The sequence below is a fragment of the Leucopleurus acutus genome (genome assembly GCF_964270905.1).
Source record: "Leucopleurus acutus genome assembly, chromosome: 2".
Taxonomy (NCBI): domain Eukaryota; kingdom Metazoa; phylum Chordata; class Mammalia; order Artiodactyla; family Delphinidae; genus Leucopleurus; species Leucopleurus acutus.
The window spans coordinates 75,020,471-75,033,936 of NC_139143.1; the positions used below are offsets into that span (position 1 = coordinate 75,020,471).

Here is a 13,466-nt window from a genome sequence, read left to right on the forward strand (position 1 = left end):
TTGCTAGCATTCCAGTCAGTAAGTCTAGACCCTCAGGGCTGGAAATGGAGAACCCTAGACCGCCTACTGCTGTAACCCCTCCTTCAACAGTCATAACAAGCAGCACAGCTCCGTGGGTGAGCCGCAGGCCCTGGAACCAGATCGCCTGGCTTAAAATCTCTACTCTGATCTTGACTAGCTGTGTGATTTTAAGTAAGTTATGTAATGCTTCGGCCTCAGTTTCCTCATCTAAAACATGGGATACTAACAGCAGAACTTCCTAAAAGGACCGCCGTGATCTAATACTTAGAACAGTGCTTGGCTTCAAATCGTAGCTATTATTATTATTACAACTGGAGATGTTTAAACGACTGGAGCATGTCTCATCTCATAGTAAATCTATTTTGACTATCCCTAGTACATGGCTAGGGCTCATCCGTCTAATAATAAATAATCATGACATTACAACCCCTTGGCAGCAAAAACAAACATACCAAAAACAAACGAAAAGCTCCGCCTCCTTTGCCCTAACAAAAAGCCGTCCAGGTTAGCATGCAAAGTTGCCAGATTCATTCTCTCCCTGGAATATATTCCTCCAAGTATGTCTAATGCTACATTAGTTATAAAGTAACTGGGATACTTCAGCTTTCAGCAAATGATTATGTGAGATTTTGCAGTTTCAATTTCTTCTTGTCAGGGGGTCTCACGACCTGGGTTCTCTGACCTTCCCAGGAGACCACTTTGTCTCCGATAGCTGAGCTGCTCTGTGCACTCCTGGAAGACAGTCCTTGGTTCTTCTTAAAAACAGTCTCGGGCTTCCCTGGTGGCGCAGTGGTTGAGAGTCCGCCTGCCGATGCAGGGGACACGGGTACGTGCCCCGGTCCGGGAGGATCCCACATGCCGCGGAGCGGCTGGGCCCATGAGCCACGGCCGCTGAGCCTGCGCGTCCGGAGCCTGTGCTCCGCAACGGGAGAGGCCACAACAGTGAGAGGCCCGCATACCGCAAAAAAACAAAACAAAAAATAAACAGTCTCTAATTTCATCTTGTCTAAGAAACACACACTCCAACCAATAAACTTAATCCATAAATTCTATGAAGTTCAAAAAAACAAATTAGCAGAGAAAGAGTTGCTTATAAATGTGTTATTAATTCTCTTCTGTGCTTTCGCCCTACGATGATGCTCAGATGCCTGAGTCCCCACCAATCTTACCTTCACCTCCACCTCCACCCAGAGGGGTGATGGGGGATTCAGCAAGATGAGGAGTGGAGGCACAAGGAGAGGGCTCTGGGCTGGCCTCTGATGGAAACCTCAGCAGGGAAATGGAGATTCTAGGCAGCTAAGTACAGGGACGCAAGGTCCAGAAATCCAGAAGTGAATTCTGGAGCTTGAAGCGGAGGATTAGCCCAGTTAAATAAGCAGGGGCTTTCTGTCAGAGGAAAACTAGTGGCTGGGCAGAGGACAGAGCAGGGAAGAAGGCTGCGAAGCACATGGCCTACCTCTGATTTCAGCAGGAAGAGCTGGGCAAGCTGCAAGGGTGTGAGTGGGGAGGAGAGGGAAGGGGCCTCTCTTAATAAGGTGGTGGTTTGGGCCCCAACCAGGAGGGCGTAGCTGTCAGTTTCATTTTGGGCTGGGGATGGGTGAGTTGCTTGTCCAGCAATCACTCCCATCAAATGTGCATCCAATCAGTGTCATTTTTCAAACCCTCACCCTACTTTGGCCAAGGAGGCAGGGATGAAAGCCAGGGGCTCAGGCTGAAACAGGCGGGAGCCTGGAGCTCTGTGGCAGGCTCTGGCCCTCGAGCTCACGAAATATGACACCTAGAGAGGGGAACTGCAGGAAAAGAGTCACAGCCAAACAAACACACCCTCAGCCAGCGCTGAGCCCAGAGGCCAGAGAGGGGGCCGCTGGCCCTTTGGGGAAAGATGGCCAGCCGTTCTCTCTCTTTCTCTCCAGGATCAATGTTCCCCCAAAGAGGAGGAACTCATTTTTGCTCAAAGAGTATACTCACCTGCCCCACCCACAACTTAGAGATCTTCTTTTACGAATCCTTGCTTGGTGAAGTTTTTTTAGTGTTTTTTGGTGAAAAAAGATGATGCTTCAGTGTCTTCTGTAGTTCGGATGCCCACATTTGCATGGAGTTTGCTATTGCTTCTCGCCTACGCTTTAACCAGAACAGGAGCATAATGGGTGGATTATGCCATGGTTAATCCACAGGAATAGATAACCTAAAGTCAGATGCACTTTGCTTTAGAAGGAGTAGATGGTTTGTCTTTTGATACGGGAGGCAATAGAGCCTAGTGTTTAGGACCCTTGCACGTTTCAAGCCAGAGAGGATGGGTTCATAGCTCAGCATGACTACTGACCTGCTGTGTACCTTAGGACAAATCACTCAACCTCTCTGAGCCTTACATTCTCATCTGCAAGATGAGGATATAATGGTATTGATTCCACACAAGTGTTATTAGAATTAAATAAGATTGTCTGCTTAAAGCAGTTATATTGCCTGGCATATAGCAAACACTCAATAAATGGCAGCTATGAGTGTGTCTGATGCTCAAATATTTATAATTCTCTAAATAATCCTGTTAAAACAACTTTTAAAGGTCAATTTGAGAGGCTTTAGCACAGTGCCCCATCCCCGTTTTAAGTCCCAGCTCAACTCTCTTCTAATTCTCATGCCACAGGGATCAATAGCACATCACCTGTCACCTAAGTACAAACCATCAGCATAAGAAGAACTACTTTTGCTGTTTCTATTATTTCTTTCTCTTGCTTCTCCCACTCTCTCATGTTAAAAGCTTTCATTTCCATACCTGATAAATTGGAAAGAATGTCCACCTACCAGTCCCAAAACTTGACAAAACTAATACCGTTTAATTTGGAAATTTTTTCTAGAAATTCTCAACTCTAGAAATAAGTCACAATAATGATACTGTTCTGCAGCCAGAGCAACACATTTGGGTCTCAACATTTGAATTTTTTTTTTTTTTTTTTTTGCGGTACGCGGGCCTCTCACTGTTGTGGCCTCTCCTGTTGCGGAGCACAGGCTCCGGACGCGCAGGCTCAGCGGCCATGGCTCACGGGCCCAGCTGCTCCGCGGCATGTGGGATCTTCCCGGTCCGGGGCTCGAACCCGTGTCCCCTGCATCGGCAGGCGGCCTCTCAACCACTGCGCCACCAGGGAAGCCCAACACTTGAATTTTTTTGCGAATAGATTCAAAGCTCTCTGAATTGAAGTTTTACATGGGATTGAGTGAAATAAGATAATATTAACATTTGAAAGATAATATTTATGTGTTTGAGAAATTATGGAACACAACATTACCAGGAACAAGAACTTAAACACAAAGCTGGTCTGGCCTTTGGGAGTTAATGAAGATTGTTTTGACTATAAAATATTTCTATCAGTGACTAATAAAAACACTCCTAGAATGTTGTCATATCACAGGGATCTAGTTCAACACACATTCATTCATTTAGTATTTATTGTGCAATTTCTAAACTTCAGGAACTGCGCTCAGCACTGGGACACAAAACAGAAACAGTTACTTCCCACCTGTGTCTTAGAGTTTATCGAGAGGTTCAGAAAACTAAAAGGCAATTACAGAATGACATAAGAGAGCAATGAGTGAGAGACACAGGGTGCTATGAGCGCCCCTGGGGAGGACACCTGGCCAATAGTTAAGGGGCAGGAGAAACTTCCCAGAATAAACAATATCAAGGCAAGATCTGCAGGATGTGCAAAGCCTGAAATAAGTAGGTGGGGAGGGGAAAGAACGTTGCAAAAGAGGAAGCACCCTCATGTGGAAAGTCCCAGAGACCAGAGGCTCAGAGGGAATCTGGGGAAGTGGACTCATTTTCGTTTTTGACTGGAGCATGGGGTACAAGGCACAAGCAGCAAGAAATGAAACCAGAGAGGAAAGCAGGGGTCTTGTAGGGCATTTACTCTGAGCACAAGGGGCACCCCATCAGAGGACTCCAAAAAAAATGGGACATGAGAAGGCAGAGTTAAGAAACCGTTGCCCGGATAGGCAAGAATACTAAGGATGGAGAAAAAGTGAAAATATTAAGAGATGTTTCCACATGGAATTAAATGGATTTGTGGTTTGGTTTGAATACGAGAGAAAGAAGCCAAGAGTGAGGCCCAAGTTTCTGGCTTGGGAAGCTGGGGGTCTCACCACAGGGCCTTTGCACTTACTGTTCTCTCTGCCTGGAATACTCTTCACCCATATACCTCCGAGGCTCCTCTGTCACCTCATTCAGGCTCCTGCTCAACTACTGCCTTATCAGAGTCTTCTTCACCCTATACAAAACTTAATCAGTACCCACATTCTCCCCCCAGCCCCATTACTCGCTATACTCTTAACCCCTAATATTCCTTCACAGCAATTATCACCACCTGACATTTTATGTATTTGTTCAGCCGCCTTTCTGTCCCCATGAAAATGTGGGCTCCGTGATAGCATCATTTTTTTTCTATTTTGTTCCCTATATATCCGCAGTATCTAAAATAGTTCCTGGCATATGGTCACCCTCAACATATCTTTTAATGTTTCATGATTAAATTCACCAAGGTAGGAAACACTGAAAGAGAAAACACAAAAGTAGTTTAAGAAAACACACACTTGCCTCTATTTGTAACACTTTGGTTCAGAAGCTCCTTTGTTTTTCAGTGAAACTCTAAGACATACAGAAAGGTACACAAGTCAGACATGTACAGCTCAATGAATTATAACAAAATGAATATACCATGTGACCAGCAGGCAGAGCAAGAAAAAGAACATCATCAGAGCCCCCAACATGGCCCTCCCAATCACTCACCCCCTTGCTCCTCCCCAAAGGTAACCAGGAAACTGACTTCTAACCCCATCAGTAGCTTTACCTGCTCTTGAACTATGTATAAACGGAATAATTTCATTTGTATTCTTTGTGTCTTGCCCCTTTCGCTTAATGTTAGATTTGCGAGATTCATCCATGTTTTTATACAGAGCAATACTTCCTTCTCTTTTGTAGCTGTATGGGATTCCACTTTATGAAGGGCCCACAGCTTACTTTCTACTATTGATGAACATCTGGTTGTTTCCAATTTGGAGCCGTTACTACTGACACTGCTATGAACATTCCAGTACATACCTTTAGGTGACCATATGTATTTGGGAAGGTAGGGAGGGTGGGCTCTATATCTAGGAAAATAATTGCTGAGTCATAGAGTATGGATATGTTCAGTTTTAATAAATACTACCTAAAAGTTATCAAAATAATTGTATCAATTCCAACTCTCGTCTGCAATATATGTTATTTTCCATTGTTCCATATCCTCAACAATACTTGGTAGTGCAAATCTATTTCATTTTAGTGGTGGGTGGCTGGTGGTATCTCACCTCCCCAATGACTAGTGAAGGTAAGTATCTTTTCATATATGCCATTTGGGGATCAATGCTTGTGAAGTTCCTGTTCAAGTCTCTTTCCCTTTTTCTGCCTTTGTCTTATTGCCTTGTAAGGGCTGTTAATACATTCTAAATACAAGCTCTTCATTGGTTAGAACTGCTGCAAATATTTACCCTGACTCTGTTGTTTGCCTTTCACTTTCTTAACACTGAGGTTTGATGAACATAAATTCTTAACTCTGATGTAATCTGCCTTATCAATCTTTACCATTATGGTTCACACTTTCTGAGACTTGAAAGAGTTCATAAAGGAGGGTGAGGAAAGCAGGGAAATGGAGACAAAGGGAAAGTGTTTTGCAAAGGAGGGATATAGTGTGAGCTAAGGCAGGGATGTGTTCCCAAGACCAGAAGAAAAGGTTAGCCAGGAAAGGTGACGCTAGACTGAGAGGGGCCTTATAATTGGCCAAGGTGTTTCCTTTTGACCTGAAGACAATGGCGATGTTTTAAGGTCCTGTCTCCACCTACCCATCTGCCTTCCTTACACAATCTTTCCTGCCCCTGCAGCTCAGGGGACGTGCCCATCACAGAATTTAATCACTGTCTCCCACAACAGCTTTCTACCTTGTATGTACTTCTATCTCTGCCCTTATCATACTGCATTGCAATTTATCTATGTTCCAGTCTAAACTGACAACTTCTTGAAAGCAGTCATTGGCAACAGAGTACACCAGCTTGTACAGGCTCACGAGAGCTAACTATTAAATTTTCAAGAAGTCTGCAAGCCAGTTGACATTATGTCAGTAGCTTGAAATCAACCATGGTATTTTAAATCAACCAGAGTATTTTCACAGTGTGGAAGTCAGCAAATGCTCCACATTAGGGCTCCTCCCTCCCGCACAGAGCCCGTTGTTAATCGTTTGCCAGCATACCACTAGACACTGGTATTATTCATCTCTATATGCTAGTCACTGAACATAGTGCCTGCACCAATATTTATTGAATTAAATTGCATTTTTTCACAACACCTATCACACCTTATAGAACCCCAAGTAAATAAAGTCTCATTATAATTGGACATTATGCTAAGTGAAATAAGCCAAACACAGAAAGACAAGTATTACATGATTCCATTTACACAAAGAATATAAAATAGTCAAAATCATAAAATCAAAAACGGGAATGGTGGTTGCCAGGGGCTGGAGGAGGTGGGGAAGGGAAATGGGGAGTTATTAATCAACAAGGCATAAAGTTTCAGTTAAGTAAGAGGGTTATACTCTGGAGATCTGCTGTCCAACATGGTACCTACAGTCATTAACAATGTCCTACACACTTAAAATTTGTTCAGGGGATATATTTCATGTTCTGGTCAAAACTAAAAAAGAAAAGGGACTTCGCTGGTGGTCCCGCAGTTAAAGACTTCACCTTCCAATGCAGGGGGTGCAGGTTCAATCCCTGGTAGGGGAGCTAAGATCCCACATGCCTCACAGCCAAAACACCAGAAAAACATAAAACAGAAGCAATATTGTAACAAATTCAATAAAGACTTTAAAAATAGTCCACATCAAAAAAAATCTTTAAAAAAAAATTTTGGAAGAATCCTGCTCTCTGCTTCTTCAGCACAACCAGCATGTTTGTCGTGTTCATTTACTATGCATGCTGACACCATACCTGAGAGTTTATGTGTGAGTCCCCGAAGCAATGAGAAGGCAGCATGGGTAACGCATAAGCAAGTGCAAGGCAGTATGTTAGAGAAGCCCATCCTTCCAGAGCCCACTTCTCACGAGGCACTTATAAGCCACTTGGTGTTCCTAAGAGGTCTGTGAAGCATCGTTCCCATGCAAATTTCAAAGTACAAACAGCCCAGACATTTCCTAGAGCCAAAAGCTTCACCTAACAGGGCCACTGAAAGAGGAGGAGCCTGTGGGCCTCTGTGTCAGACACATGGGCGTGTTCCTTGGTGTTCCCTCCATAAACAAGATGATGAAACGTCGGATGGTGAGAGAGCTCATGACTCACGACAATGCCCTGGATGGGGAAAGGGGTTTTCAGTAAAAGGAATGAGTAAAGTTTTATGTGCCACACAAACCCAAGAGCGTAAACTTGGCGAAAGAATGAACACAAATTAGACACAATGCCAACATTTCAAAGCAACTGAAAATTTAACTGTAGATCCTTTGTTGTTAGAGTGAGAATACCATCCCAATGATTCTTCACCGAAAGAATGCCAAGGGTTGGCGGGGGGGGGGGGGGGGGCGGTCAGCATATAAGAATCTCCCTAGGGGTAGGGATGAGGGTCTGTGTTATTCAAAACAAAAATTACTCAATATTATATGCTTTAATTTATGCTTTAATTTATGCTTTAATTATGCTTTAAAATAAATGCTTTAATTTATTTTTAGGCATGGTAATTCACTTACTTAGAAATCTCAAAAACCATTAGGGAAGGTGTAATATTTTCTATTTAAAAAAAGAGGCATGGGTTTTCAAAAGGATGAGAAATGTTGTTAATATATTTTAATTCTTGTCTTTTACAGATGAGGAAACTGATAATTCAACTGTAAACTCTACAAGAGCATGGACCAAGTCTGTCTTATTCACCAGGATTTGTTCAGCACTAACCACGCCTGGCACACAGTAGGTGTGCTATAAACGGTCGCTGACTGAATGAATGAGAACCGGAGAAATGGCCAGCATTACCCATGTTGACATTTTGGCAGAGTTGGCATGACTGTCCTAACCCCAGTGATCTTTCCACCCTAAAGTGGTGGTTAATTAAAAGCATGGACTCTGGAGCCAGACTGCCTGGGTTCCTAGACCAAGCCCTACCATTTACTAGCTGTGTGACCGCAAGCTGTTTATATAGCACCCCTGAACCTCAATTTCATCTTCCATAAGATGGGAATAATCATAATCCACTCCCAGAAAGCAGTTGCGAGCATAAGGTGAGAAAACACACATAAAGTATTTAGGAAGTGCCCAGATCACAGGATGTGCTCAATATACAATGGCCGTTACTATCAACCACAGATAATAAGGTGGGACTAAATGATCTTATGCCCTAATGGCTCAGCATTGCCTTCTGTATTCTTGGGAAACCCTCTGGAAAATTTGCCTGAGACAAAACCTTGAAGCATTACTTATAAATGACACTTTATGTTTCTTCCAGAAGTCCATCAACTTAATGTAAACCCAAAGACTACCAAAAACCTAAATAAATGAGGCCAATGAGACAATCTTTGAGGGAAGGTCCTGTGTTAATTGTCACTTCATCCCCTATGAAGTCTAGCAGAGGGCAGCTGGGATAGCCTGGTGGTCAAGAGCACAGGTGATGGGCCTCAACTGCTTAACTTTAAATGCTAATTCCTCCATTTGTTTACTGAGTGACCTGGGCCAAGTGACATACTCTCTCTGTGCCTTTGCTTCCACAATTATAAAACGAGTTTAATAACTGCAGCTACCACACAGGGTCATGGTGAGGACAAAACAGTGACTGGCACTTGGATGGCACTACAAGTATAGCCATCACCACCCACAACAGACATTCATGTGAATCCACGTGTGTTGCCATGAATTCAGCTACATGACGGACTGTGCTGTTGTCTTGCCATTGGTTGTCTTTGCAACTGTTGGTCATGTTACAGCTGGCACCAGAACCACGGTCCCAACCCATAGGGCAGCCCTGACACTGGCCTGAAGTGCAAGGCAGTATGTTAGAGAAGCCCATCCTTCCAGAGCCCATTTCCACAGAATAACACATATGGCAACACTGATTACTGGAACAAAGTCCAGTCGACCAGACTGAATTAAGGAACCGCATCACACAACAAAATGTGGGCGATTCCCTGGCAGAACGCTGTAAGGGAATCACAGGGGAAACAAAGCTGCCAAAATATCAACTCATTGACAAGACTCTGAGGATAGCCAGCACCACAGCCAGAACCAGCTGAGCCACGGATTGGCAGGTGCCCAGGGGCTCCCGGGAACTGAGCATTCTCAGGTTACCTTTCCGTCATTTGTAGTTTCCTGGACCTTCTTCAGCCAGGGTTGTGGCAGCCGTAACAGGTGAGTTCAACCTAGGACAGCTTTTGGATTATCTTGTCTACTGACACCCCCCTGCAGAGTCTTCCTTACAGACAGATCTATAACCCGCACACAATTCAGATGTTTAATGGAAATAGAGTATAAATGCTTTGCGATTAACAGGGTTTAAACTCAATAACCTTGCAGATTTTATAGAGACAGTATAGCACTGTGGTTAAAAGTCTAGACTCTAGAGCCAGGTGCCCCCTGACTTCAAATCTTGGCTGAACCATTTCCTTACCTTAGGTAAGATCTTAACCTTTCTGAGCCTCGGCTGCCTTATCAGTAAACCATAACAATTATACCTACGGCATATGACTTCCATGAGACTAAAGGAGGTAACATGTAAGACACTTAGGAAGTATCTGACAAATGGTAAAGGCATTTGGGTGGTAAAGGCATCTGTGCACATGAAGAGAAAGGAAACACAGAAGAAGTCTCACACTGTACAGAACAAGAGACTATGTTCATTTGTGTGTGCCAGTGCTTGATGGGACAATTATGTTAGTCTCACATGTTTCACCCTTAACCCATGCTCAAGTATTCCCCCTGGTTAAAGTCACTTAGAATGTGTCCAGAGCAAAAGTTCTTTCAACTGCCTTCATCCCTTCACTTGCATAACACCCGAGTTGCTGAACCAATCTCATTCAGATTTTCCACAACAGTCACCTTTGCACTGAGTCAGCCTGGAAACTTTTAGTAGATTGGGTTGCAGTTTCTAAAAGCTGCGAGTGAAAACACCAGATGCCCACCTACATCATGTCTTGTTTCTCTGGTTTTACCAACTTATAAAAGGGGACCCACAAAAATGATCCACTCGGGCTTCCCTGGTGGCGCAGTGGTTGAGAGTCCGCCTGCCGATGCAGGGGATGCGGGTTCGTGCCCCGGTCCGGGAAGATCCCACATGCAGCAGAGCGGCTGGGCCCGTGAGCCATGGCCGCTGAGCCTGCGCGTCCGGAGCCTGTGCTCCGCAACGGGAGAGGCCACAACAGTGAGAGGCCCGTGTATGGCAAATAAATAAATAAATAAATAAATAAATAAATAAATAAATAAAAATGATCCACTCAATTACACCATTAATGCTTGGTATGTGTACTCTAAATACTCATTATTCATCGTGGGATCAGGTTAGTAATTATATTGGGGCCCAAATTGATGAGGTCAAGGTCTTAGAATTCAAACTCTTTCCTGACCCCAGTCTGGTCCAGGCAATATCACCTCTGGTTTAGTGCCTCAAGCATTTCCTCCATCCCCACCAGATCTGTATCAGCATAGTCAACAGCAAGAATGATAAATGTTTACTGAGGATCTATATGAAGCTCCAGGTATTCTCACACAGACCCTCTTCTTTAATTATCATTTGCCTAGCACTGCCTGCTGCTGAACAAAATGCCTAGCATGTGTGCTCTCCATTATCTGGATATGAATCCCAGTTCTGCCACTTAATAGCCACGTGACCTTGGGCAGATCATTTAGCCTCTCTCTGCTTCAGTTTCCGTATATATAACATGGGAATAATGACAAAGCCTTCTTCATAGGATCGCTGCAAGGGTTAAACAGGTCAAAAGGCTCAGAAAAGTGGCAGCTACAGAAACAGTGCTCGATGAATATCTAACTATTATTAAGCTTCCATAGGAAAACAATCTCTTCATCTAAGGAGCACCCTGTCTCTTCACTGCGTTAGAGCTAGAAAGGACCTCAGTGATCATACAGTTCAGCCTCCTCAGTGTACAGGTTAGAATGAGGTTCAGGGACTCCCAACTGATTTCTCCACAATTATAAACCTTATTAACAGGAGCCCAGAGATTAGACCCAGGCCCCTAACCCAGGTCTTCAAACTGCCTCTCAGTCTAATAAGCTGGTTTACAAATCACTCCACCGACCTGCCTCAAAAAAATCTTCGTATTTAGTGACTCAAACAAAGAAATGAATAATGTTGTAGGAGTATTGTGGCAACAGTACCATGACAAGATATATGGAGAAATTATTTTAGGGCAGTGGGCCTCCAACTGTCCCACTCCATTCATACATTATATGAAAGAACACAATTATGTCTGTTTTACTCTGTTCTAAATGTGTTTTATGCATAGGAGCTCAGCATAAATTATTTCTTCAAATCTTCAAAGCAATCCTATGAGATAGGTATTATTCCAGTTATACTGAAGAGCAAACCAGGCACAGAGTAGTTAAATAATATGTCTAAAACATAGCTAATAAATGGTGAGATTGTGATTTCAACACAGGCAGTCTGCCTCTAGAATTCATACTTCTAACCACTATACTGTACTGCCTCAGTAGCATAAGAGAGAAAAGTTCTCATGGCCCAGTTAAAGTTTGGGTGTTAACGACATCTATATATTTTAAATTTTCTTACTTGGTTTTAACCAGGAGTATTTACGGTACTAAACACAGAAGGTGCCATAGATGCTAAGGGTGCTGCTATTGCTGTGTGTGTGTGTATGTGTGTGTGAGACTGTACGTGTGTGTGTGTCTATCTGTGTATCTGCATTCCATGTATGTGGCTTTCGAAGCTCCCAGTACCCACACAACATGACTTTACATATAATCTTCTTTGGGTGATTGGCTGATAGTTGGTTGAATTATTTCAAGATCTTTCTGCCCACACAAGCAGAAGTATTCTACTGCGAAACACAGCATCTATCTTTGAACCTCTCATAAATTACTATAAATGTCTTATTCACAGACATTCTCAGGAGTTTATTACGTAGCCAAACCCAGAACTTTGGGCCTTGGAGAACTCCAAAATCTTTTCCACAAAAATGAGTCCCATTCCTCATGCTCCTTAAGAAGTCCAGATGAGGAATTGATGGTGTTAGAAAGAAAGAAAGAAACCAAATTAACAAATTACACTAAAGTTCTTGGCATTTGACTTTGGGGGCACAGAGTCAAGTTCTGATGGTGTTGAGGTTTATTAAGAATTCAATCCATGTTGGACTTCCCTGGTGGTGCAGTGGTTAAGAATCTGCTTGCCAATGCACAGGACACTGGTTTGAGCCCTGGTCCGGGAAGATCCCACATGCCACGGAGCAACTAACCCCGTGAGCCACAACTACTGAGCCTTCGCTCTACAGCCCGCGAGCCACAGCTACTGAGCCCGCGTGCCACAACTACTGAAGCCCACGTGCCTAAAGCCCGTGCTCCACAACAAGAGAAGCCACTGCAAGAAGCCCGCGCACCACCACAAGGAGTAGCCCCCACTCTCTGCAACTAGAGAAGAGCCTGCATGCAGCAGCAAAGACCCAATGCAGCCAAAAATAAATTTATTTTTTTAAAAAGAGAGTTTCATTTAAAAAAAAAAAGAATTCAATCAACGTAGTAATTCTTTTGGCTTGTAGAGTCCTTGATACATAAAAGAGAAAGGTATTTTGTCCCCCCGCCCCGCCGTAAACAGAGGGTTGGAAAAAAAGACGACAGGATGTCCCCTTTAAATAGAAGAGGAAACTGAGACAGAAAAAGTTAAGTGATTTAGATCCAAAGAATCAAAGACATTTAGACCTGGAAGAAGTCACTGGTCCAAGGCCACACAGCAAGTGAATAGTAGTCCTGGGACCTAAACTTGGGCCTCCTGCCTCTGGATCTAGAGCTTTTTTGCAAAATAAAGCCACACAGAGCCACGTTTGTGTGGGTCTATTTCTGGATTCTCTATTGTGCTCCTTTGATCTGTGTGTCTATTCTTTCGGCCCGTACCCACAGTCTTGACTACTGTAGCTACTTAAGTCTTCAAACAGGGTAGACTGATTCCTCCCACTTTATTATTCTTTTTAAAAATGGTTCTAGTTATTATAGTTCCTTGACCTTTCCATGTAAATTTTAGAGTAATCTGGTCTGTATTCATTAAAAAAAATTGTTAATATTTTGATAAGAGTTGTGCTAAACCTATATATCAATTTGGGGAGAACTGGCATCTTTACTCTATTGAGTCTTGATCCATGAACATAGTATATTTCTCCATTTATTTAGTCCTTTTGATTTCTCTTCTCAGGTTTTATAATTTTCAG

General features: G+C 43.2%; 1 protein-coding gene across 1 annotated transcript in view; it reads right to left on the reverse strand.

Annotated features, from left to right (window-relative positions):
• DDR2 (discoidin domain receptor tyrosine kinase 2) overlaps positions 1–13,466 on the reverse strand; it is a 132,918-nt gene that overhangs the window by 87,119 nt on the left and 32,333 nt on the right. The window lies entirely within an intron of this gene.